Source organism: Mizuhopecten yessoensis, unplaced genomic scaffold (genome assembly GCF_002113885.1).
Source record: "Mizuhopecten yessoensis strain PY_sf001 unplaced genomic scaffold, ASM211388v2 scaffold10651, whole genome shotgun sequence".
NCBI classification, from domain to species: Eukaryota; Metazoa; Mollusca; class Bivalvia; order Pectinida; family Pectinidae; genus Mizuhopecten; species Mizuhopecten yessoensis.
Window position 1 is genome coordinate 1173025 of NW_018408653.1, and position 27288 is coordinate 1200312.

Sequence of the window (27288 nt, forward strand, 5' to 3'; positions counted from 1 at the left end):
GGTTTATTCTCTTTAAAAAATACATTAAAAAAAAAAACAATCTGGTTGAAAAAGACCAGCATCATCAACATGACATATATCAGGGTATTTGAGGGCCATGTTGGCAGAAACTGTGTGTGGGAGTTTTTTCCCTTTTACTTTTTCACCAGGGGGCCATTTTATCCCAGCCTTATCTCTGGATCCTACTGATTATCATCAGCTCCCTAGGGGCTGGAGTGGAAGCCTTGCTGGGTCACATATTTAGAATCTTACTCAATAGGGCAGCTTAGCTCTCTCTCTGTGCTCCATTTTTTAACTACTGGGGTTTTGATTACAAGACCTCTGCTGCACAGAAATGTTGATGTATATCAACTTTTTTATATTGTTGGAAAAGGAAAAACGTTTTCTAAAAAAGTACTGTATGATAATATGATGTTTACTGTTGGCGGGATAGCCCTGATTATCTCTGTGTGATACCGAAGATGATTTTTATTGTGTTATAAACCGTCTGGCTGCCTTTTTTCAATTTTTGTGCCTCCTTTGCTCCAGAGGTGATGGAAGAGATTTGGCTAAGATATATAGCCTTACATAGGAATTTTCAGCCAATCAAAGGCACTTGATGCCCAGTCAATCAGTATCGTGTACCATACTACTGAAACGGCTTCTGTTCATATGGCTGAACAACCCAAAGACCAATTACAAACTTTTTATTGATTACAATTTGATCAAGACGGCAGGCGAAAGAGAACAAGGGGACGGGAATCAGTGTTTGAGTATTGGAAGTAGATTATCATCTTATTTCTGTCAGTACATGTGGTTCTGAATCAAATTAGCAGAGCTGAGTTACCAGCAATCTCATGCTCAAGTTGTTAGGAAAACTTCAGTCAGAAGGTCACAGCGACTGTTAGGGGTGAGGCTGGATTTAATTTAAAGACTTACACGGATATATATATATCAATGAATGATGTGACTCATAGTCGGAGTCCTGTAAATCCTGTATCTGATGCTGTATTTTGTTAAAGTGGGTTTGCTTTGTTCTGTTACAGGAATTGGTTCAGAGTATGTCCCCTTGCCTGTAGCGACTTCCTGCGACACTGACAGCAGGTTGATGGTTTGACACTATCGGTGAACCAATTCAAGTACACCCTCTGATTCTCTCAAGGTACTGAGGAAAACTGGAACGCTGTCGACAGTTCTAGGACAGAGATTCTGGGGCGGAGGAAAGCGTTCTAGTGTATAGCTGTGTTGTACTGAAACATTCTACTTGTGATAAAACCTTTGTGTGAATTATGGGAAGCAAGCATTACTATATACTGTGATTTGACTTGGATTTTAATGTTGAATGTTCCTAGCTGTTTTGTCAACATTGGTATTAAGCATCAAAGTTCACACATCCAAGGTAAGTAAAGAAGCGTATATGACATGAAATATGTTAGCCCTAATTCAGTTGCATGTCTTTTCCCGAGAAAAATGGCTTAAGAACTTACCATTTTTCATAATTCTACTTTTATAATAGATACAGTATTAAGTTTCCATTACATTTCAAACATGATTTGCGGAATAATCACTTTTTCCAGACAACACATTGTAAGCAAATCTGAACACATTGTGTATTGAGTTTCAGGGTCAAATACGAACCTGGTCCGTTCCATTACCCCCAGCCCACCCTCTCACCCATTCTGTTACACATTAGGACTTGACTAAGGTCCAAAAACCTTTTGTGTGAAACATGATTATAGCTTAACAGATGAAGGTAAAATTAGAACCTTTAATAATTTTATGATGATTAAAATTGGAAACAGAATATACATGCTCTGGGATTCACAGTGATCTCTTTAAATACATTTAAAAAAAAAAAAAAATGAAATGAAAAAAAAAATCCCCATTACATACCATTTAGCAAATAAAGCGAGATAATGAAGTTGTTGCCGGCTCATTGAACCAGCTAGATGGTATATATATCCTGTATAGTAAAAATGATTTGTGTAGAACAACTAGGTTATATATATTTTAACCTCTGATCTTTGTAAAGGGCACCAAATAAACATAGTCGGAACACATACGTTCATTATGATTTTTGAGGAAGGTTTCCATAGAAATCAATGATAAATCTGGCAACACACTTGTATTTCTAATAAATCTGTCAGAATTTGAGGAATTTTGTATAATACACATCAATAATCAGTTGGAATATAGTTACATTAATGCGAATCAGGTTGTCCATAAAATTTTATTCACATTTTCAAGTGGAGTTGGAAAACTGTGTTTCAGATAAATAAAAACATTCTTGGCAGCAAAAGTTTCCCTTCATTTTCATGTATTGGCATTTGTGAAAGGAAATCTGTATATATATATGGGGTGATACATGTGGATTTCAATGGCTCCTTGTGTTTGTACTGGGCCCAGTGAGGCTACTCTTAAAAGTTTCGGTTCCATAAGATAGCAGAAATGGCATCCTGGTGCTCTGCATGGAAATGCATTCCCAGCTGCTGGAGTAGAAAGTGCCAGTTAAAACCCATCATACTTACATAAGGATGGCAACTGTTTAACCGGTGCGCACAAATCTCTTGGTGTATCTGATATGAATTTGTTTATTTGTGGTTTTATATGTCTTCATAACAGTTGAGGTCATATGAGACGTGTCCACTCAGTGGTCATTTTAAAGTACTATTACAATGACATAACTTACACTGATCACTAGTATGACACTCCCCCGGGTCAAGTTTTCCTGATAGCAAGCTAACCACATGTGCCTACATATATAGCCACCACTTGAAAGAAAAGAGTTATTGATATAAAAAAAAAGATAAATTTCCTGTTTGTTTCAATTAGGCTGCTGAGTAGTTTTATACCCCTCAATGCTCCTAAAACGGTGCATTTGGATTAAATATACTTTTCTCTGAAATGTAGGGATATTTGATGAATGACTTCAGTTATATATGTGTGAGGACTGGGGAGGTGCTGTATGACGATGGTGACTGGCATGTTGACACATTGTGTAAACTGTTATCTGTGACTAAACATCACACTNGGGGGGGGGGGGGGGGGGGGGGGGGGATGTTACACTGAACATGTTATCACTTCCTTACCACTGGTGGTAAGACCGGACAAGGTATTAAGAGACTGTCACCTTCTTACTTTGTCATTAATCCTGCATATTTTTTAGATAATTACAGTTCATTGTTGTTTAGGGATGATAGATGTGTTTGGTAAGACACCGTAGGTGTCCTGAGGTAGGATGGTAGGGGAGGGACGAATCATTCTGTGGTCCACCTTAGTCTTGGCTCTGTGATAGATAGCCCCCAACAAGAGGTCTAATTTACACCAAATGTCAGCTTCACAACCTCGGTGTGGTGCTGATTGCTGGTGTATAGGTACAAACAGGAAAGACCGTCTGCTCCCAGAAACACGATCCACATGTCATTTGGCCAAGAAAGGCACTCATCAATCTGTATAAGCTGGTTAACTACAATAGGTAAAAATTACTTAGGATTTACTTACAGAATGGCATTGATTCATAGTCTTGGCTGGCAGACTCTCACTGGGTTTTCTTTGCAGTTCTAGTTACATGAAGTTTTCCATTTTAGATATTTTTGTATTTTAAGTCATATTGAAATATATAAAGAGACTTGACCTCTGACCTTGATACTATCTGACCACAAGAATGACTTCATGGCATATAATGTTTCACCCCCTCCCCCCTGAGATTTTTTTTAAGCAGAACAGGATATTTGAAGAGGGTTGAAGTCCAGTTTGGATTGACCATTCTGGATAAGTGTTGTGAATCTGCACAGCTACAGATAACCACATAGGGAGTTATAGTACTTATCTTGTATTTATACTGTGGAGTGACCACTGTGGGGAATGGTCATTCTGGGTCTGACATGGTCAAACTGACTCCTTTATTAGGACCACATAGGGATACTTATCACACATGCTGCAGTAGGTCTGACAGTCAGTGTAAAGTTTACTGACATGGTGTGATACTTCAAGGTTATAATCTCCGGATGTAAATATTTACTGACTTGTTTAATGGAGGATGATACAAATTACTCCGCAAAGTTGCTGATTTTTGCCACAGATTTTGATTTGATGGATTTCATGAATGCATAATTAATTCTGGTACGTCGCCAATGTTTTATACCTTTAAGGAGAAACTTTCTAAAAAAAATGATGAAAACTTCTTTCCCACAGTTTAAGACTTCTCTGAAAGATAATAACAAAATAGGTATTGAGGAAAAAATAATTGATAAAAAGTTTGTATAAAGCTAGTGACCTGAAATATTAATGACAAGTTAATTTATTTAAGAAAAACACCTTTTTTTTGGTCGATCAGTGATTACAAAATAAAGTCTTTATTTTTAGGTCTGCACACAAGTCTGAGAACATCTGTAACTGGGAAATTGAAAACTATTGTAAATTGCCTATATTTCTTATGTTTGTTATTTTTTCATGTAAAGTTGCACGAAGCATCAACCACAGTTTCATCCATCACACAAGCTGTTGTTTATATGTATTGTAATATCTACATGTTGAGTGAACAACAAATTACATTCCTCCTGAACACTGTGTTTATCCTGTAATAAGCCCGGGGTCCAACTCCTAATCCCCGCCTCAAAGTAGGGGTCGGGTGTATGAAACAGTACAATGTAATATCATTTGTTGGCTGTGGTACTTGACTGTAATATATAGATATGGGTGGGCTTACTATCAGGCATGGGCTTGTTGCAGGGTAAATACGGTGTGTACCGAAATGTAAGTCACCGTATTAAAAATGTGTGAAATGGAAGTATTCTAATAATAGAATAAGAATCATTTTCATTTTACACATAATTGAGGAGGTGTTAGTATCTCATTAAAAATGTTGTAGTTTTTGTTTCCTGGTCATTGCGTTTAGTTTCATTTTCACTACATCAGCCTTAATCTTTTGTTTCATTTTCACTACATCAGCCTTAATCTTTTGTTTCATTTTCACTACATCAGCCTTAATCTTTTGTTTCTTTCCAATCTGAATGAACAATATTGGAATGGTCACTTTTCAGAAGATGTATTTCCAGATTAACGAATTTAATTATAGCTATATCTGATTTGTGTCGATGCCTATAGCTCAAACACCAACTTCTCTCACCCTGGAGCTGAGGGATCCGAGCGGCACAAAATTAAAGATAATGGGATATTTAATGATGATGGAATTAGCCCAATATTGATCCCCAGGACAGAACTGACCATTGAGTGGACAATGATAAATTCCAGCCGAAAGCATTTCCCATTGACTAGAATTGGTTTAGGGTGGCCCTGTAAGCCTACGATGTTCTTGTCCATGGGAAACACTTAAGGCTGGGATTAACGTTGATAAGTGTTTCTGCATATTCTTTATATCGTCATTAGAATTAATCAATTAAAAAATAATAATTAGACCTGCTATGACCAGGATTGAAATTATAATTTTACTGTCATGGAAAGGCAACAAGCAGAAGTAATTTTGTATCACATAGTTTTGCAAATGTTCATTCTATACCCCCAAAGCCATGTGATGTTATGCTCTGATGTGGCTTCAAATGCAATTTACGGTATGTTCCAAACGTTTCACTGACTCCGAGTCAATCCAAGGCATTTGGCTACTCTTATAATAAAACAGTGCTAGTGTAGTAATTATTTTGTTGGTATGTTAAATGATACCTTGTATAAAATACAAGATTTTCCTTAATATTTTCTTAGGATGTCATTTCTGTGTATACCGGTATAGGAATTTGATTAAAGAGCTGGAGTATTTAAAAAAATATGAATGGCCTAAACAGATGCTAAGCTCAAAGTAGACATTCCAATTACATTAGTAAAATATTGAGGTAGGGTAATGAGATTATTCATATGGTAAATAGATTATTTTACCATAACTACAGTTCTCTTTCAAGTTCTGATTGGTGTTGTCTTGACTTCAACTGAAATATGGAAATCTGTCTAAACACAACCCTGTGTAATCTGTAAACTTGTATAAACCAGACCTTGGTCCCACAGTATGCATTTCTGTGTAAACCTGTATAATCTGGATGCCTTTATATACCAGACTAAGTGCTATTGAATACATTCCCAAGTAACCCTACATAATCTGGACACCTGTATAAACCAGACATGCAGCTAAATCCTGCTGTAAATCTTTCTATGTAACCCTGTAAAAACTGGATACCTGTGTAAACCAAACCTTCCTCTAGGTTTTGTTTTTTTACAATTTTGTTGTAACTTAAATCTGTAAACCAAAAACCAGTCTAATCCAAACAAAAATATTGGTCGTGATGTGATATGGTGTTCAGATTGGACAGTTTTCACTGTTGTTAGAGTTACCTTTAAATGATCTTGACAGAATCTATGTATAGAATTAGTTCATCTTGATTGGCCTGTTTTTATGGAGGCGTTTGACTGTCATTGCCCAGCTAGACTGTCGTCTGTGATGGTGTCCGATGGATGTGGTCCAGGACGCAGACCATTGTTAGACCAGATAAAGGGCTGACTTAATCCATTAATATAGAGACCCAACCATATCATCATCATCATCTACAGTTACAAATAGATATCAGATGTCAGGACAAAATGCTTAGCACCGCTCTGATACACATCTGGTGACTTACGGGGAAATTCTACCTGTGTCACAGATATCTCGTCAGTCTCGGGTGAACACAGGCGGAGTTAGATCCCTTGGGTCAGATTTCCTGTCAGAGTTTAACATTTTAGGATCTAATATCCATGACTTAATCTGGATAGATGACATAGTAACAGCTGCTTAAAGACCGGGAGAGATAGCTACATCAACATATGTTAACAATCACACTTTACCTGTGGGTCTGTGTGCTGGTCACACTTTACCTGTCGATTTGTGTCCCCGGAACACTTAAGTAGCTGCTAACATGATAAGCTTTCATAGGAATACGATGTCTACAACCGTAAATCTTACTGAAACTGACATTGTTCCGTTATCAGCACAGCCTTGTATGGAGAAAGGTGATACCTGTACATACAATTTCTGCAGAAGTTGGGTTATACACTTCAACCTGTAAAACACAAGTTGAATATAAAGTTAAAATAATAAAAATAAAATAGAATGTAAACTAGAAGGAGGATATTTAATAAAATCAACTCTTTTGATGTTACAATAATAACACTATCTGTTTTTGAATTATTTATTTCATCAATTTACTTTGCCTTTAACTGTTCAAATTAACGATGTTACACCAGTTTGTGCAAAACAATCTTGCATTGAACATGATTATTAAGATTTTTGCCCAAGACAATAAATGTCATATTTTTGCCTCCCTTAACAGGCAATTGTCTTTTGAACATGGAACTATATATAATGAATTTTGTGTACAGTAAAATGTTTTCTTAGCTCCCATTGGATTCATCATAAAGTGAATTCACTGTATGTCATTATAAAAATATAATTGTTTTGATAATTTTTATCTAATGTTCTGTCATAATATTGTTCTGTTTTTATGTCTTTTTAAAGATGTATTAATTGTCCTTAACTGTTCATAGTCTACCATTAAAATTGCAAAAGATTTTAACCACTTACAGGCCAGCATCTTCAATGGTGGTAAACAAGGAAGATAAGATATGACCAAGGAAACACACTTGGTGCAGGAATCTAATAAAAACAACACAAAAACTTAAACTGTATGTTTGACGTAGAATCCAGGTGCAGCAAAATGACCAGAATTGAAATTGAAATACTGACCTTAAAAAGTTAACTCTAATAAACACATTTATATTAATATTGGTAGGAGAATAAACATATGCCCTTGCTTGGTTTTTGTATGAAATCTGAAATAGTTTCACAATTGTTTGTTTGAATCCAGACAATTTCGGGGAGGGGCCGGGGTAGGCATCACATACAAGTTGTGGAATGTTTGTGTATGATTATATGAACGAAGTATGAGGAGGGTTTGTATTTTGAATTTTAATGTATTAACACAGGAGAGAATAGATTCTGTAGATGTAAAAACAAGTTCTGGTAGGCTTCTGCATATGAATGAATGACCACAAGAAGTTGGGATAGGTCTTGTTTGTGGATAAATAAGCTAAGGGCAAGTGGACTAAAGTGGAAACGGGTCTGTCAAAACTGATTGTGCCTGTTGATGTGGAAACATGTGCTGTTGTGTAAACACATTTATCGCTACTATCACCTACTTATCTTTAAACATGCACCTGTGCCTGCAAAAATCTTAAAACTTTTAAAATCAGGAAGCAGATAGCTGAGCATGTCTGCAGCCAAATATTCGCCTCCTATCTCCTGGTCTGTAGGGAGAGTTTCAGGAGAATTAATTCTGATAGGTTATTAGTATACTGCAGCAATCATTTTTCAAAGTTATGGAGTAGAAGATAGCAATGGCTAGCCGGGGAAAAATCTTAAGGGAGAACCCCAAGATTATCACCATTATAACATACAGAATATTGAAAAATCTGATTTAAAAACGGGGCCGTCAAAACACATAGCGAAAACCTGTAACTGTCAGCGGCGAATCCGCAGGGATAGCTTGTGAGAGAAATGAGAATGGATAGGTTATTAGGCGATATTGATAATCTAGAGAGAGGTTGATTATATATTGGGTCCCGGCATAGACAATCCCACACACATTGCATGCAGTCCTATCGAGACTGGAGTACATACTGTATATGATATTGGCAATCAGTGCTGGTCCAACCAGCCGCTATTCTAGCCAGCCCCGGTAGACAGCGACCTGACATCTTAGATATAATATCTATTGCAGATTATTGTGTGGACAAGTGTAGTAGTTACAGGTTGTGGTGAAACACCAAATAAAACGTGTTTGGGGTTACAGGCTGTGAGGAAATACTAATTAGTAGACAAGGAGGTTACAGGTTGTGGGAAAACCCTAATGAGTAGGTATACGGGTTACAGGATGTGGGAAAACACAGTATAGTAGATGTTGGGGTTACCTGTTTTGGGGATTTACTAATTAGTAGATGTAGGTGTAACAGGTTGTGGGAAAAGACATTTTAGTAGTTTTTTGGGTTACGTGTTATGGGAAGACACTAATTAGTTATACAGGTTACAGGTTGTGAGCAAACACTAATTAGTTGGTATGAGGTTACAGGTTGTGGTGAAACATGAATCAGTTGGTGTAGGGGCTTACACATTGTGATGAAACATAATTAGTATTGGTTGTGGAATATCACCATTATTTGTAGAATTGTCACAGGTTGTGGGGAAACACTAATTAGGTGGTTTAGAGGTTACAGGTTGTGGGGAAGCACAAATTTATAGGTGTAAACGTGACTGGTTTTTGGGAAACCCTAATTGGTAGGTGTAGAATTTACAGGCTGTCAAGTAACACTATGTGTAAGGTTACAGGTTGTTGGAAAAATTAATTAATAGGTAAAGGGTTACAGATTGTGGAGTAACACTAGTATGTGTAAAGGTTTACAGGTTGTGGGGGAACACTAATTAGCAGCTCTACATATGCAGGTTGTGTAAGAAGACAGGAATCAGTCAGTACTAATTAGAGCACACATTTGACAGTTGGTATAGCTCTAGATCTCTGATAGGTGTTACTCTTTACGAAGGAGACGGAAGAGAGAGAAAGTTACTGTGTACTATATGAATGAACCGTACGCAACATCACAGGTCTGACATTTTTTGTGCTTCTTTTTATGAATGAATTGTTTATTCCGAGTACTATATCAGATTGTAGGTATAAGCTGTTTGACAGTGTACCAAATCATGATACTACACCCACACTCTATGGAAGTGTTCTAGGCTACAGCTGAAACCCTAGCTGTTTGGTGATTTATTGTGTAGACTATAGCTGCTATTACTAAAAATGATTTTGTGATATCTCTAAATTGTTTAAAAGTGGCTACAGCGTAGTTCTCATAACCAACAAATCATGGCATCTGACTTTTTGTTTAATGATCCTTACAAACACAATTGACAATATTGATAAACAATAAAATTGGCCTCTCCCCACCAGGCTCATCCTTTTCGGTATGGACAGAACACATTAGATAAAAGTTCTGAAGAAATGGTACCGCCAGGGTTACACAGCATCAAGTAGCAGGCACGGCCAGAAACATGCATTCTACATGTACAATATTGCATATCAGAGAATTATGACCTGCGTCAGGCAAACATGTAAAGAAGAATAAAACCGATAATAAGCAGGGAAAGGTTATCCGTACAATAGGTAGCTGTCTGAGGAGAGTTGGTTCTTATTTCACGAGGACAATACTGAAACAGAGCACATAAGATACAGTTAGGGTGTGTGCTGGAGAAAACTTATCTGCCTGCTATCTTGAAAGATTTGTCTGTATTGCTGGCTGGCCGACGTGTGCCATCCTACTGGACAATGTTAAATATCTCACTGGGATGGCAGGCTTATCTGTGTACAAGTAATGATTGCAATATTGATTTCTGTCTACAATATTGCAGAACTTTTTTCTATGTGTTTTTGAGGATGTTTGAGGATCATGAAAATAAAAATTATCCCTGACATGAAATACATTTGTAGTAATATTTAGGATCATTATAGATTTGTTAATAGCCTTAGTTTTCTGGGTATTTCCATGACTTTAATTCAATCAGCGTATTTGCAAGATATTTGAATTATTTATTGACTAAAGACTCTTTATTTAACAAAAAGATTATGATAATAATTTTCTACACATTTAACAAAGTGCTTTATTTGTTGTGTGGAATGTAAACTATGATATCCATCTAAAAAAAAATCAGAATTAAATTTACTTAGGAATTAATTAATTAACACAATTTTTTTTTTCTCTCTCACAAATTGTAAGTGATTCACAAATACTGTCGGTGAAATTGATGTATTAACGACTAAAGTAAATATGAAATGATGAAATTTAACATGACTGAATATCAGAGATAAAGGTAGCAGACGGCATGTTTCTGAGTGTAAACAAACCTGAAGGGACCCGAGTAAAATAAAAGTCAATACAGATTGTCTGAATTACTTGAACACATTTTTATTTGAAGTGATATATATATAGCCAAGTTGATGATCTCTTACTGTCATTTCGGTGTGATTAATTGCTGTGCACAGCTGTCTGTAGTTAAAAACTGTTAATTTAATTCGTTGATTTTCGACATCTGTGAGACAGTATTGCGGCCTTGATTAGGTAACAATGAGTCTATTATGCTAATGCAGTGCAATGCACGGGTATGTATGTATATACAGGGGGTTATTGAAGCTTATAAACAAACTTTGGTGGTGAGTCACTTTGAACAGGAAGGCTGAGTCGGTGTAGGCTAAGAGTCTGTAAATACAGCAGGGATCACACTGCTGCACATCGTCTATTACACAAGGCACTTGTTGAGGGATTGTCTATAGGAGGACCTGTTCATGTAAGTATAAAACGTTTTCATCAGTTCAAAATGAATGATATAAAAGGAATTGTAGCATTTTCAGGAGACTGGTGTATTTTTATATTAAGAAAACCCCCGTTGCACTTTGGAAAGATGGTATGTATGTACTTTGGAAAGATGGTATGTATATATAAAAGAGCCCGTCCCACTGGAGATAAGGTATCTGTTTTATGTTCGTGTTTAAAAATACTGTAGCACTTTGGGGAGATATGGTGCATACTTATATGAAAACTCTGTAGCATTTTGACCTGTTTTTCATCCATACCCTATCGAGATGTCATGCTTTTTTCTTACCTAAGGAAGGTATGATATATTTTGATCTTGGGGAAATGTGGTCTAATTTGACCTTGGGAAGGTGTGTATTTTCATCTTGGGGAAATATGGTATATTGGCCTTTGTGAGATGTGGCACATTTTTACCTTTTGGAGATATATTTTGATTTTGTGAGATACAATGTATTTTGACCTTGTGTAGGTGTGGTGTGTTTTGACTTTGTGTAGGTGTGGTGTAGTGTGTTTTTACCTTTGGGAGGTGTAGTGTGCTTTGACCTTTGAGAGGTGAAGTGTGTTTTGACCTTTGAGAGGTGTGGTATAGTGTGCTTTGACCTTTGAGAGGTGAAGTGTGTTTTGACTTTGCGTAGGTGTGGTGTAGTGTGCTTTGACCCTTGAGAGGTGCAGTGTGTTTTGACCTTTGAGAGGTGCAGTGTGTTTTGACCTTTGGGAGGTGCAGTGTGTTTTGACCTTTGGGAGGTGTGGTGTGTTTTGACCTTTGGGAGAAGCAGTGTGTGTTGTCCTTTTGGAGGTGTGGTGTGTTTGACCATGGGGAGGGGTGGTGTGTTTTGACATTTGGGAGGTGCAGTGTGTTCGAACTTTGGGAGGTGCAGTGCGTTTGACCTTTGGGAGAGGCTATGTGTGTTGCCCTTGGGGGGGGGTGGGGTGTTTGTTGTCCTTGGGGAGGGGTGGGGTGTTTGTTGTCCTTGGGGGGGTGCAGTGTTTGTTGTCCTTGGGGAGGGGTGGTGTGGTTTGACCTTTGGGAGAAGCAGTGCGTGTTGCCCTTGGGGAGGTGTGGTGTGTTTTGACCTTTGGGAGGTGTGGTGTGTTTGGACCTTCAGGGGAGGTATGGTGTGTTTTGACCTTTGGGAGGTGCAGTGTGTTTGACCTTTGGGAGGTGCAGTGTGTGTTGTCCTTTTGGAGGTGTGGTGTGTTTGACCTTTGGGAGGTGTGGTGTGTGTTGCCCTTTGGGAGGTGCAGTGTGTTTTGACCTTTGGAAGAAGCAGTGTGTGTTGCCCTTGGGGAGGTGTGGTGTGTTTTGACCTTGGGAAGGTGTGGTGTGTTTTGACCTTGGGGAGGTGTAGTGTGTTTGACCTTGGGAAGGTGTGGTGTGTTTTGACCTTGGGGAGGTGTGGTGTGTTTGACCATGGGGAGGTGTGTGTTTCGACCTTGGGGAGATGCAGTGTGTTTTGACCTTTGGGAAGTGTTGTGTTTTAACCTGGAGGAAATGTTATTAATCATAATGAAATGTTAAATTTATTGTTTATTTTGACACTGGAAAGATGTTCACCAAGCTACAAATACTGACAAAGACATGCATGCTTACAAAAGCTGGACACATCTGTAAAGCTTAATAATGATACTGGGGAGGAGGGGGGAATATATGTATATAGGTATCTATTGTCACCATGTGAACTGGAGACAAATCTGTTGCTGAACCTCCATCTTCCACACCCCTTTGATCCCTTATTTGGCCCCTTTTAATCAAATCCTGGTCTGTCTCTCCTATTTCTCTCAGATTACTCTCCACACTGAAACTAAACGTAAAACATTTCTTTTTCGGAATGAATTCTGAGATTGGAATAGTGAGGAATAGTACTACAACAATGGGTGTATAGATAGATCCCCCAGCCTCCGAAGCAGCAGTAACTCCTGCTAAATTATGGAAATGGTCCCCGGGCACCCTGTGATTATTATATCATATTTCATATTTTATGGTGCCTTTCATCCTCTTGTAGAATTCTTCCTTAGGGAAAACCTCTTCCATTGATTCACAATATGCTACACCATTATGAATATGTGCATGGAAATGAGCTGGTCTAGAAAGCCTCTAGTATCCGGGGGTTATACCAACCGGGCAGCGTTACAGAAGAGATGACAGTTGGACGGGATCATCCCGCGGTGAAACCGATCGCACTATCACTCCACTCATCTCCCATTACTTGGATATTATACGAAAACATTAATAATTTAAAATTCTAATGAATAAAATCTTTCTCGAGTGTCAGCATCGGTTATACCAGTAATACAAGTGTACAGATATTCTTTTACCAACTCTCCCCCCCACCCCCCACCCCCCTTTAGCTGATCCTTCTCCTCCCCCTTCTCCTCATTATCCAATTTAATGACAATTTATCACCAACATAAATCAATTCTGGTCAATTGCGGTCAATTCTAAACGTCTAATTCTTTAGTTGAAGTTATTTATAAACTAAATGTACAGAACAAGAATAACACCAGTTTTTATAAGACAAATACACTAGGACTACTATTACGATGCTTTCTATCCTGAAAACCCCAGACCAATATTTTTTCCTGCCAGATAAACATTGCCAATATAAGGGAGATAAGCGGGTTAGGAAAGCCGTCATTGATTATGTTTTAGTGCAGGAAATTGCAATAGAAACGTAACGCATACTCTAGTTTTAAGTGGGGTATTAATGGCTATATTAAATTTATCACCAGCAGCCATAAATCGCAGACAGACATTGGTGTTTGTTCAATAAATGAAATGAGAGGTTAGCTGATAAAACACATAAAACAGAGCAGGACTGATGGTTGTCGCGTACCTTTTGCTACAAATCCCTAGGCACTCTTTAGTCGACGTAAAACTAATTACCGAGCAAAAAGGTATATCGAGGGAGATTAAGTGTAAATATTGTGGAGCTGTTCAATGCTATTGAGTCAGGCAACTTGTCGTGTGTTGTTACGTTTGGAAAACAGAATTTCAATTTTACATCATATTTAATAGTTCGATATCACAATGGAATATGCCTTTGTTGATATTAATAACTATAGAATAAACTGGGGCGTTTTTGTCTGAGCTCTAATGTGATTGGAGTTTTAACTATTCAGCACAAATATGCACGCGACATAGCACTAACAAACCGGGTTATCAGTGTGCTTTCTACGTGTGCAGAAGAGTGCATCTGAGAGCATTGATGATAAATGTGGGGTATAACAGGATAAGCGCCATTGATCAGCTCCAACATGTTACACAATGATCGGAGACGAAATAGGAAATGAAAAATAGTGGATCGGCTCAAAGATGACATATGAAACAATAGAACGGAAATCGCATTCTCAATAAGTCTTTTCTAGCCCAGCTGCAAAAATCAACATAATTAAGATTACGTCAGCATTTCCTTCCAGCCCACTTTTATCCGAGCTTTCCATGCCCACGTTAACATGTCACCAGAACGCGACAGCAATCTCCCGATTTCAATATGATGCAGGAATCACATTGCGGATTTGAATCTGATGGAAACGTGTTTTAAATCTACTGAATGACAGCCTTATAGGGGTTTATCGGGAGCAAACTTGATTCCATGTCAATCATTCTTTACTGCAAACACGATTTATTTGTATCGACTATCGGAAACAAAGTAATAAAATGTTATTTATAACGGGTCAACTGTTGACACGCTCAATATGGGTTAAGGTGAAAATTAAATGGTGGACACATATAATCTGTTATGAGGAATGGTACAACGTCTCATTGATGTTACATACAGATTCATCGTAAACAAGATATGGTTATTTGAACTTAAAATGTTGACAAATATATGGATTCTTTTTGTGAACATTTTATCTACAATTTCTTATGTTTACGAAATGAATTCTTTGTGAGGAATTAATTAACTGTAGAAATTGCACTGATTTCCTTTACTGAAAGAAAAGAAAATTTCTCAGAATTTTACCAACTCTTTTATTGGATATGGATATATGACACTTACTTCATTAAATAAATAGTAATCATACTTTTTCAGGTGCGACATTTTGTGACCAGGTGTGACATTTTGTGACCAGGTATGACACCCTTGTGACAGGTGTGACACCCTTGTGACAAGTATGACATTTTGTGACCAGGTGTGACACCCTAGTGACAGGTGTGACATCCTTGTGACCAGGTATGACACCCTTGTGACAGGGGTGACACCCTTGTGACAAGTATGACATTTGTGACCAGGTGTGACACCCTAGTGACAGGTGTGACACCCTTGTGACCAGGGGTGACATTTTGTGACCAGGTATGACACCCTTGAGACAGGTGCGACATTTTGTGACCAGGTGTGACATTTTGTGACCAGGCATGACACCCTTGTGACAGGGGTGACACCCTTGTGACAAGTATGACATTTGTGACCAGGTGTGACACCCTAGTGACAGGTGTGACATCCTGGTGACCAGGTGTGACACCCTTGTGACCAGGTATGACACCCTAGTGACAGGTGTGACACCCTTGTGACCAGGTGTGACATTTTGGGACCAGGTATGACATTTTGGGACAAGGTATAGCATTTTTGACCAGGTGTTACATCATAGTAATTAGCGGTGACATGACCTTGATGACCATGTCAGATATCTGGAGCATTCATTTAGCCTCTCTACATCTCTATTCCATATTTTGTCTGTCCTTACAATGCAGTTACTACAGTTTGTATTCAAGTGTATCTTTGGATGATTAAAAGTTGCATATCAAAAGTAGGTCAATGTTACCTATATTTTGACATTGTAATATTTTATTCACAGCATAAGGTTACTGAAATAAGTCTACAGTTTGGAAAATAAAGAAATCATTAGTGGAAGACAGTGGAGTGCCTAACAATTCATTGCCTTGTCCATAGATAAGTTGATATATCGTTTCTGTACAGACAATTGGGTTTTATTGTGAGATAATTATGGTTTTGTATAAACTTTGGTCCCAATGTTCAGTCATAATAATCTCAAGATCAAAACTTTTTTTTTCAATTGACCATAACAAACAATATTTACAACGCTACAGTGAGCTAATACGTGAATCATCTCTTGTAACACTGCTATACTTATGTATACTTTTAAATATATATATATATATCGTGGTCTGACGGCATTGTCATAGCTTGTTAGGTTTGAATTGGGCTACGAGACAATCATTTATCTCTGTCCAATTGGGGAATTTTCCAGAGGGAAACATCGCATGCTGTATGTTAAAATTGAATCGCAACTTCTAACGGAATGGAATTTTTGACCTGTAGAACGGCTGGTTCCATCGGGAATAGATTGATTCTGAATTACGACCACTTTGGTGCTCTTTGATTGTGTAACATAACATTCATTAGATGGGGAAATGGCTGTCTGTCCATGTATTTATAGACGACTGATGGCAGGTCTAATTTGCTACCCCTCTTCTCCCCCTTCTCAATCATTTGTATGCCCACCTCCCCTCCCAGACTTTCCCCACCGCAACCGTCATCAGTAAAAAGCTACCCCTTAGGCTAACGAAACCGTCCTAATCATGACCAAAGCAATACATTGTCTTAACAGTCATAAAAGTGCTGATGAATGGTCCGTCTGCTATTTGTGAAATTGAATTAGGACATTTTGGGCGCCACATTACGGTAGCCAATAGCCTGCCCAACAGTGTGTTGCACCAAATTTCTATGTTATCATTGGAATTCCAATCACATGTGGAAAAAACGCTAAAGTTCAATTATTGATGAAGTACAAAAGATAAAAGAATGGGTCAATGTTTGGTTGGAACAGGGGCATCAGAAAATATTTTTTTCCACGACTTTCTGTTCTTTCGGAAACAAAACTCGTAATTGTGCTATATGAGGGGATTGATTAGCACTACTGGGCTATTGGGATTTCCCCGATGGCACTGGCCTGACCTCTAGTGGCTGAGGCATGTACGTATAATGTCCCTGCTCTTTGTGTCATCCTCATGTTTAATTCAAGAGCTCTTGCAGATCACATACATCTCCAAGGATGCATGTCTTCAAAAAGTAACCACTATTAGATTGTTTCCAATGAATTGCCGAAGGCCGTCTTTCCAACAGAATTTTGTGATAAGTCTAAAAAGCAATACGGCCCAAGCCAGGAAATATTGGTGATATCGCAAACGTTCATTAAAATTTTGGTTGTACTGGAAGCATGTTGTGACTTTCCTGCTAATTTACATTGACAATGGCTTTGCATACGGATAACAAGTTTGAAGGCAAGACATCAGAAATCCAGCGCAGTGAAAACACTCAGGAGTTCAAACCTATGGGAATTCATTGCATATTCACTTCTGTAAAGTAAATTTATTTGAAATTTCTACAGCATAGAGAAATGCTATGACTGCGAATGTACTGATTTCTGTATAAAGTGGATTTTGAAAGCGCAAAATTATGATAACCATTAAGAACAGAATCAATATTCCTGCATGTTTTGATAGAAATAAATCCTGATACAATGTAGATCTGAGAATTATGATGATTCTAATGTAAATATATGTATATAATACAAATGTATAGACTTGACTGAGATGAACAACATGTACATTTCATTGAATTTAAGTTTTATCACTGATTGGCAACCAATGGCTGTCTCACTCAGACTGCGCATGTCCATCATCTTTTTCTTAAAAAATTTAAAGTTATCATTATAGTACTTAATAATTGCTTTGAATTCCAAGAAGGTTATGATCACAGCCTCTGATTGGCCGAGACATATTCAACTTCTTCTCTAAAAGTGACCTTTCAGAATTCAACCAAACTTGGTATGACTGTTTCTTTTTTGGTCCTATAACCATGTTTAATTATCCTGTTCTGCTACCAAAATACATTTCCCTTGTCTTTGAGTTAAATTTAAACAAATTTAATGTTCACCCCATGGGAGAAAAGTCCATTGTACAATGGTTTACCAATTGTGGGTTAAGAAATATAATTTTAGATATCAGATAAGCGAGAAAGGATTCATGGGCTATCGTTTTGGTTTATGCAGCTGTTAAATATTTTCAGCCAATCAAATTGATGGGAAATGAATCGTAAAACTAAAATTGTTATGTGAAATGGTTTCATAGACAAAGTTAACAAACCTATAATACACTTCATCAGTCGACAATAGAATCAGGTTTACGACAACAATTTCTTAAACAATGTTGTTATTGTGTGACTTAAGTGTAGGAAGGGGCGACTTGTGTTTGGATATAATAGTGTTTAGTGTATACAAGGGGTACTACACAGGAAGACAACTGAAGGCTAATGAGGCGTGCCTATCACCGCTGTTTTCTGGGTCAGCGACTGCATGCCTATACAGCTGTGACATTATCTAAGGAAAGATAACTCCGCAGGTCACTGATACAGTTCCCATGTCATCGCTTCCTCAAAACTGTCTACAGTCCATACTTTATGGTGGTTTCATGGACGTTTGCCTCAGACAGTTTTGTCTGTAAGATAGCACCAGCTTCACTTGAATGTTACAGTGAGTGGAAGGAAAAGGGGACGTTTTGTTCAGTTGAGTATAAAGACATCAGAGGTACCATGCATGCTTTTAACATGTATGACTTTAAAACAAGATTAAGAAAAGTTTTAGACGAAATATTGATTTTTTTTAAAATTAATTGGGAATAATAATGGAATTGGACAACTATACACTGTAAGGGAGATGTCACCATGACCTTGAAACCTGCATTTACCTTGACCTTGAGATCAAATTGAATCATTATGACCTTAAGGTTTGTCATCATGACCTTAATGACAGTCACTATAATCCTGATAACAAAGTGAATTACAATGACCTTGACATTTGTCTCCTTGGCCTTGAAATGAGTAACTATAGCCCTGGGATCACAATCAGCCAGTATGACCTTGACATTTGTCACTATGACCTTAAGGTCAATTACTGTAACCCTCACATCACATTGAGTCATCATGACCTCAAGGTTTGTCAATGTGACCTTGAGGTCATAATATGTTAATGAAGTGTATTACTGTATTTTTGTGTTGTTTATCAGATTTTTGACTTTGCCACACAATACATTTGGTACAAATACATATAAAGTGTGTAGGTGACCTTGACTTTTGTATTTAAACAAGCTTCTCTCTACGTACAACAGTATCAGAGTGACTGTGCTAGCCTAGAATGGGAATAAACACAAGCTAGGCCCATACAGCTGCACTCTACCACTACTTAGGGCTGTAGAAGATTACAAATACCAGCTGATTTAATCGATTTCCTATTGATTAAAGCTAACCACACAATATTAGAGTGTGATTCCCTTGATGTTAGACGGAGGTTTTAAGTCTCTTAGTCGTTACAAAGCATTATGTTATCCTGGTGACTGTGAGGGTTTTAACAGAAATGATCATTTACTCTATCATTGGTATGTTTCTATTGTTTATATTGTTGTGTATGCTCTATACTACTTCCTACATGTAAGACTTGATTGGATGCTTGGTATATACTGCTTGATTATACAGGGTTACATAGAAATGTATATAGTAGGACCTAGTTAAAGGTCTGGTTTAAACTGGTATCCAGATTATACAGGGTAAACAGAAATGTATATAGAAGGACCTAGTTGAAGGTCTGGTTTATACAGGTATCCAGATTATACAGGGTTACATAAAAATGTATACAGTGGGACCTAGTTGAAAGTCTGGTTTATACAGGTGTCAAGATTATACAGGGTTACATAAAAATGTATACAGTAGGACCAAACAGAAGGTCTGGTTTATACAGGTGTCCAGATTATACAGGGTTACATAAAAATGTATACAGTGGGACCAAATAGAAGGTCTGGTTTATTCAGGTGTCCAGATTACACAGGGTTACATAAAAATGTATACAGTGGAACCAAATAGAAGGTCTGGGTTATTCAGGTGTCCAGATTACACAGGGTTACATAGAAATGTATACAGTGGGACCAAATAGAAGGTTCATTTTATGGAGGTTTCTTGATAGTACACAGTTTTTGCTTTATACAGGTTTTAATGTACTACATAAGGACACAGACATGCCTGCCAGGTTCAGACACTCATTGTTTATTATGAACTACTTAAGCCTTGCATGACATGGAAAAAGACGCCTGCCAGCTACATTGGTAGGCTTATTGACTACTTTTAATAATGAAGGTTTTCAAAGAGACTGGAACATGTTTAATACAAAGATATTTTTGGCATATGGCTACTCCCAGAGATGCCAATAGCGCACATGGCCCCCTATGAAGTCGGGAGCAACCACAAGCACGATATGGCCACCAGGTGGTGCTTACCTAGTGAGGAGAATCCGGGGAACCCCAGGGTTTGTGTATGTATATACAGACTGCAGGGAATTGTTGATAGGATGGGGTGGAACATGTGTCCTTGTTTTAGGAAAAGTCTGTATGTAAACAAAGAGGTGAGCAACTAGAGTAGTGAATCAGGCTGAGAGGTGGGTGTCCATTCCTGTCTTCAGGAAACTCACAAAGATCTATCTACAGCAATTGGTTTAAAGAATGTTCTCACAGTCAAAGTTTGGAAACCCTATATAACCTGTCAAGTTTTGGCATCAGCATTGGTTACAGCACGGATGTTGAAATTGTTTTACCTCAATTTCAGGAGCGAACTTTCACTTGTGTGGTGTAGTCTCTGCAATCAATGACGCCCTTGGGATGTACATGTGTTTTGGGTAAGTTTTCTCTAAACTACTACAGTGCATGTATGCAGGATAAAAAAAACCCATTTGCACCGCAATAACCTTGTTTAACTGTAGCACTGTACAAATATGTTCATATTTCATGCTGTAGAAGCGTTTTTAATTCTTCTGCATTTGCTGTATCATCTGTCCTGATATTAATTACCTCTGATATGGGTTTACTTGTACTTCAAAGCGTGAAACCTATGACGTTCATTGTACCCATCTCGAGAAGGGCGGAGGTACTTGACATCAGGAACAAGTCTTTAGGATGACACATGTCAGCACTGAAGAGTTCTATCTGTAGTAAACATAGCTATCAAGTTATCAGTTTATAAAAACCTGTAAAATAAGATACGCTTAACTGCTTATTTAAACCAGCCTTACGTGACAACCTGTCTAGTAAAACAACCTGTCATAAGAAACATTACCTGTCTAGTGAGACAGTCTGTCATGATCATGAGAGGCCACCTGTTTTGAGGGACCAAATATGTCTTTGGTGATTATCTATTTTATGGGACATAAAGATTATTTGGTCATTTTATGTCAGTTTTATTTTAAAAAGGGAGAAATTTTCTGTCAGATGGGACAACCTTTTGTCTTAAAAGAGTACCTGTCTTGTGAGACAACCGATCTTGTTTGACATGGTCTAAAAAGATCCTTTGTCTTGTGGGATTGCCATTCATGTCAGACATGTTGTTAAAATCTGTCCGTCTGGTGGGACTTCCAGTTGTGTAGGAATTGATCTTAAGGATCCCGTGCCACGGCAAAAAATTGCAACTAAGTATTTGAAACTGTCTTCTCCAGCATGACCATAGCTTTGATAAATCATTTCTGAAAAGAAAATCAACGATAGTGTTCTGAGTGTAAAAACAGATCACGGGGCTAGACCCAATTTGGACCCTGAATTTCAGACTGCTTAACTATGGGTCTTACCAATTGAGCTACCTGGTGGACTGGAGTGTCCTGCCCCAATAGTTCTACAGTTATACCCAGACATAAGTTAAGGGGAGGTTACTGTGTATAGGAAAAACCACAGTGCTCCTTAAAACACTGTCGGTCTTATGGGACTACCAGTGGCATTGGGATATGGTCTTGAAAGGGCACTTGCCTTGAGTGACCGCCTGTCAGTCGAAGATACCATAGGCTGTAATTTCACTGTAACTCTGGAAACAACTACATGTAGCTATGTGATGAATGACCGGGAAATGTATTGTACGTTGGGGTCAGTCAGAGCCAAGGTGAGTTGGTGCTATATTCCCTGTGGTCTCGTTAACCTCCCACTAGCTGTGTGAAGATAATTGTTTTCATCACAAAATTCCATCTGCACATTTTAATGTTTCACTGCCCAGTATTAATTACAGTAATGCTATTTTGTTTTCATCACCAAAAACAAGAATGCAAGCACCCGGTGCTAATTAGAGTATTTTTCATCTTGATCTTGGTCACATGAAAACATCGAACTTGCCTTGCCAGCCATATAGCATGTACAAAAATTCCGTAAACCCTGTTATTTGATCAGAAATCCAGTCCCAGTGGTAAAGAAAAACGAGATACACTGTAGGTTTTATAGGAAAAGGTCCGCAGCCGTGTTTAATTATGCAAGGTTTGACACATGTGCGATGCTTGTTAATTAACCCTGTTTCAATATAGATACCTATGTACACATGCAATCATGACACCTGTTGCCCTCCTTTACTTTTACTGCAATAATAGGAATTTGTTTGCAGTGTTTGATTTTTTTGTCTATTGTGGTAATGAAGAAACCCATTTGTTTCTAGTTTTGAAATCTGATAGGATACTGCAGAATTTACAGAAGTACATGCATGCTGAGTTGCTCAAAGCCCCATCCATACATACCACCACCCAAGTGCACCTCAAACACCCCCCCCCCCGTCATTTCCATCCTGTCACAATTTTATTCACCTAAATACTGAAATAATTGTTTTTGTTCTGCACAATCAATTCACTACTAAAGTTAGCTTATTATAAGATTAAAATCGGGAGACCTAATGATTACCCAGTGATATCTGTAACTAATCGATAGAAATTAATGCCCTCAGCACGAAATGTGGAGACGATGATTCAGCACCTTAGTTATCTGTCGGTATGAATCAATGGCCTTAACACAAATTAGAAGGAAATAATAATTCAGCATCAATATCAGTTACTAGTCTATGTTAATATACTCAGCACAAAATGTGGAGACGATGATTCAGCACCGATATTAGTTACTAGTCTATGTTAATATACTCAGCACAAAATGTGGAGACGATGATTCAGCACCGATATTAGTTACTAGTCTATGTTAATATACTCAGCACAAAATGTGGAGACGATGATTCAGCACCGATATTAGTTACTAGTCTATGTTAATATACTCAGCACAAAATGTGGAGACGATGATTCAGCACCGATATTAGTTACTAGTCTATGTTAATATACTCAGCACAAAATGTGGAGACGATGATTCAGCACCGATATTAGTTACTAGTCTATGTTAATATACTCAGCACAAAATGTGGAGACGATGATTCAGCACCGATATTAGTTACTAGTCTATGTTAATATACTCAGCACAAAATGGACGTTATAAATCAGTTTCAAGCTGGAAAGAAATAATAATTGAGCACCAATATTATCAGTTACTGGTTGAGATAAGTCAATGTTTTCAGCACAAAATTTGGACACATTCAGCACTAATATCAGCGATCAATATGATATTGTGACCTCAGCACAAAACATGAAGATGACTCAGCACCAGTATCAGTTACCAGTCAATATAAATCAGTTTCCACCGAAGTGAAGATGATTCAGCTCCGATATCAGTTACCTGTTATCGTCCTCAGTTTAGCATTATAATCTGTGTAAACAGTATGAAAACCGCAAGATTGGTTAATCGTAAACCGCAAGATTGTTTAATTGTCACGTGCACAGTTCTGGTAAAACAGTCTACCACCAGTGTACTTGTATTGTAGATTTATTTATACTTTAAAGTTCTTGAATTCTCCTGCACTAACTGAATTATAGACAGTTTCTCTGGCAAGTAAAACTGGTTTGCGAGAGTATAAGGAGAGGAGGCTAATACAGTGTGTTAGCAGTACTGCCTGGTAATGGGAGCAGTTAGACTCTAATTGCCTGTGTAATGATTAAACAAGCAGATCACTTGACGAACAATAATAACTTTGACCTACTGGTTCTCCTGTAAAATACTAAACTAGATTTTACGAGCCCTTGACGTATTCTGTTACGTTGTAACATATCTGGTTAATTACGGAATACCCTTGATCTGTTACAACACGACTATGGTGGGTTTTGTGTGTAGAACCTTATAGATAGAGAAAAACCAAGAAAGCTGACACATCCAGTACAAGTACGTAAGGCATTCCGTAATTGAGGTTTTGTCTTCTTTTGAAAAAACTCTTTGTTACATCTCCTGAAGGGGACATTATTGCTAGGCATGAAATAGGTTTTTAACCACCTGCACTGATAGTGTTTTATCTATCTCAAAGCGGGGTTTATTTATGGGGTACAATGTTGAGGCCCACATGTCATTGTTGGGGCCTGTTGATACTCTGCCATGTTTATTGTATATGACATCACTCTGTTGTCATGGCTACAAGTCTGCAATAAAATGTCCTAACGATCTGTCTTAGATTTCACAAAGAAAAAACTCAACTTGTTGGGCTAAGTGTACTTTTGTTTAGAGAAAATTTCATTCTAACTCTATTTTCTTTTTACATCAATTGATAATAGATTAAATTACATTTGCAGTACTACAAATATTGAAAGTTTTTTCCTCGGAATAAAGGGGATATGATATTTGTTCCACAGAAAATAACTGAAAAAAATCCAAGTAAACAGTTGCAAAACCATTGCATTAGTAAAAATGTAACTATATATTCAGAATAGAAAAAAAAAATGTTCTTTTATGGACAACTTTTAAGTTCATTGAAATGAGGATACAAGGAGGCAAATATATTAGAGAAATACAGGTAAAATACAGGCGAAATACAGGTGAAAAAGTGCAGATGTCCTATGTCTGTTCCACGTACAGCTGAAGTCGAGCACTACCCTAGCAAACATATAAAGAGAGATATATTTTTGTGAGATTTGGCCATTTAGACATAAAGTCTGGCAACTATTTGGTTTCTTTCAAATATACATTACAAAAAAGGCCTACTCGGAGTCCCAGTGATGTAATTAAAACCCTTGATTGAGCACATGGACAATCAGCAAATGACGAATACTTTGTTTTCATCCAGTCCCACCTTCTGATCAGTCAGCTGGTATGTGTAATGGCGGGCGAGACGTTATTGAGATTTTTTTTCCGTAAGAAAGCAAATTTTAATACTAATGAAATGATAAAGAAACTTTTAAGTCTGAATATATGTTGTAAAGGTATATCAAATTTTACGTTTTTAATCATTTTGTATGAATTTCAAAAGGAACATAATATTGTGTGTGTTAAGAAGGAAGTCAATATCTGTACCGTCACTGGTAGGACGATTAGTCGGCTTTGTAATGTATAAAGCTGAAGGTGATACATGTACAATTTATTGAAACGAAATGTACATGTCCTTTATAATTTTAAGAGATCACCACTGGAAAATATTCTCAAAATGACCTACACTGTATGTCTGTGCATACGTTACAAAATATCAGAATTTTTATAGAAATTTTCAAGAAGCATGACTTACCCAAGTTTTGGTCTTTTTCAGTTCTATATAGATTACATCCTGTGGTTTATATGAGGTATTCATTTTTGCATTGGAGTAATTCCCAAGGTGATTAAGTGTTAAAACTTCTCACAAATATTTCTTCAGACACGGTTCAACAAGACACATACAAGTCATTCATTGTTCATTTCATAAAATTCAAATTTTCACAAATACCTCTTATAAGAAAAATTGCAGAAATGTTTACTCACAAAAATTAAACATTGGACAGAATTTCAGGAATTTGAGTTTTTGGTTGTGCTCTGATATCTTGTGTCGGAGTCTTGTGAAATTTTGCCAGAATGATTAACATTGTTTAGACTATCGGCGTAAATTTATCAACCGGCGCCGTGAATAACGACACCATCACATGCACGGCATAGCGTTTGAACAGAGAAAAGACATGCATGCATGGCGCAACAGATAAATTGCAGACATGATTTTTTTCAGTTTTGTCAAATTGATAGTGAAGACGCCCAATAACTTTTAAATTGTGTTTAGCCGTCCATTTCTCATCCATTCTCGTTTAAACTTATTTATGTGATGGTAGTTCTATCACGTTACCATGGTTTCTGGACAAAAAACTCTGCTACTGTTAAAAGCCCATATCGCATCAAAGTTAATTATGGCGAGAGGCTTCTGTGGAATTTTTGGGTCAATATATAATTTGCGAGACAATATTACGAACCTGAAAATATTGTCGTAATTTTCAAAGCATCAAGCTCATATAGCTAGGTCACACTTTTATGCTGACAAATTAGTAACATTCTACATGTAGGCAGGGTTCTCAGTTACTTAAGGAGATCTAGAGCCACAGCGCTCTTGTGTTGCATCTCCAATGAAAAAGAATTCCAATTTATTTGACATTTTTTTGACTGAGACAGTTGCTTGCTCATTCACTATAGCAAAGAGTTATATATGTTATTATCTTCTTTTTCACAAAACAATCTTTGCTTTGTGGATTTAATCCCCATACCTCTAAGTTATAAAGCGGGGAGTTTATCCACACTATCTGCATTAGACCATGATACTTGTTAGGTTAATACTTTTCTGCAATGTTATCGGGAATAACTCAAATGTTTCCTAAAAAATAAATTTGGTTACAGCAATTGAACTTTGATTATTTTACAGGTTTTTGTTTTGTAGCGTCACTTTTCACCTTTTAGTTCGGGTTACTTATTCACACAGCATCAGATATTTGATCCTTTACAGTGTTCTACTTGGCTTACAAGGGTTGGAATCAATGACTTCCAATTTCCACTTAACTGATTCATGTCAAACTTTTTATTCCTTTAAAATCAGTAGTTAATTCATACCCAGGATATTTTCGGGTGTAATAGCTGTTTAATGCATGTATCATTGCATCAGAAAAGCCACGCCACGGGCCCGAGGGGGACACAAACACTGTGATCCAACGTCCATAACCTTCACTTTCCGTGGGTTTCATTTTCTCTGCCATTTAAATTAAGGCAAATCTAGCCCCATCTAGGGAATAGATCCTGGT

The 27288-nt window shown here is 37.5% G+C and overlaps 1 protein-coding gene across 8 annotated transcripts in view; it reads left to right on the forward strand.

Moving 5' to 3' along the window:
• LOC110461677 (plexin-A1-like) overlaps positions 1-27288 on the forward strand; it is a 217529-nt gene that overhangs the window by 90486 nt on the left and 99755 nt on the right. For 3 of the 8 annotated variants that reach the window (XM_021515268.1, XM_021515270.1, XM_021515269.1), the window contains exons 1-2: positions 11219-11353; positions 20991-21060. The gene's annotated coding sequence lies outside the window, so the exon portion shown is untranslated. Of the gene's footprint in view, positions 1-1025; positions 1379-11217; positions 11354-20990; positions 21061-27288 lie in introns of those variants that run through there. The other 5 variants (XM_021515256.1, XM_021515257.1, XM_021515255.1 and 2 more) reach the window with 4 other exon arrangements.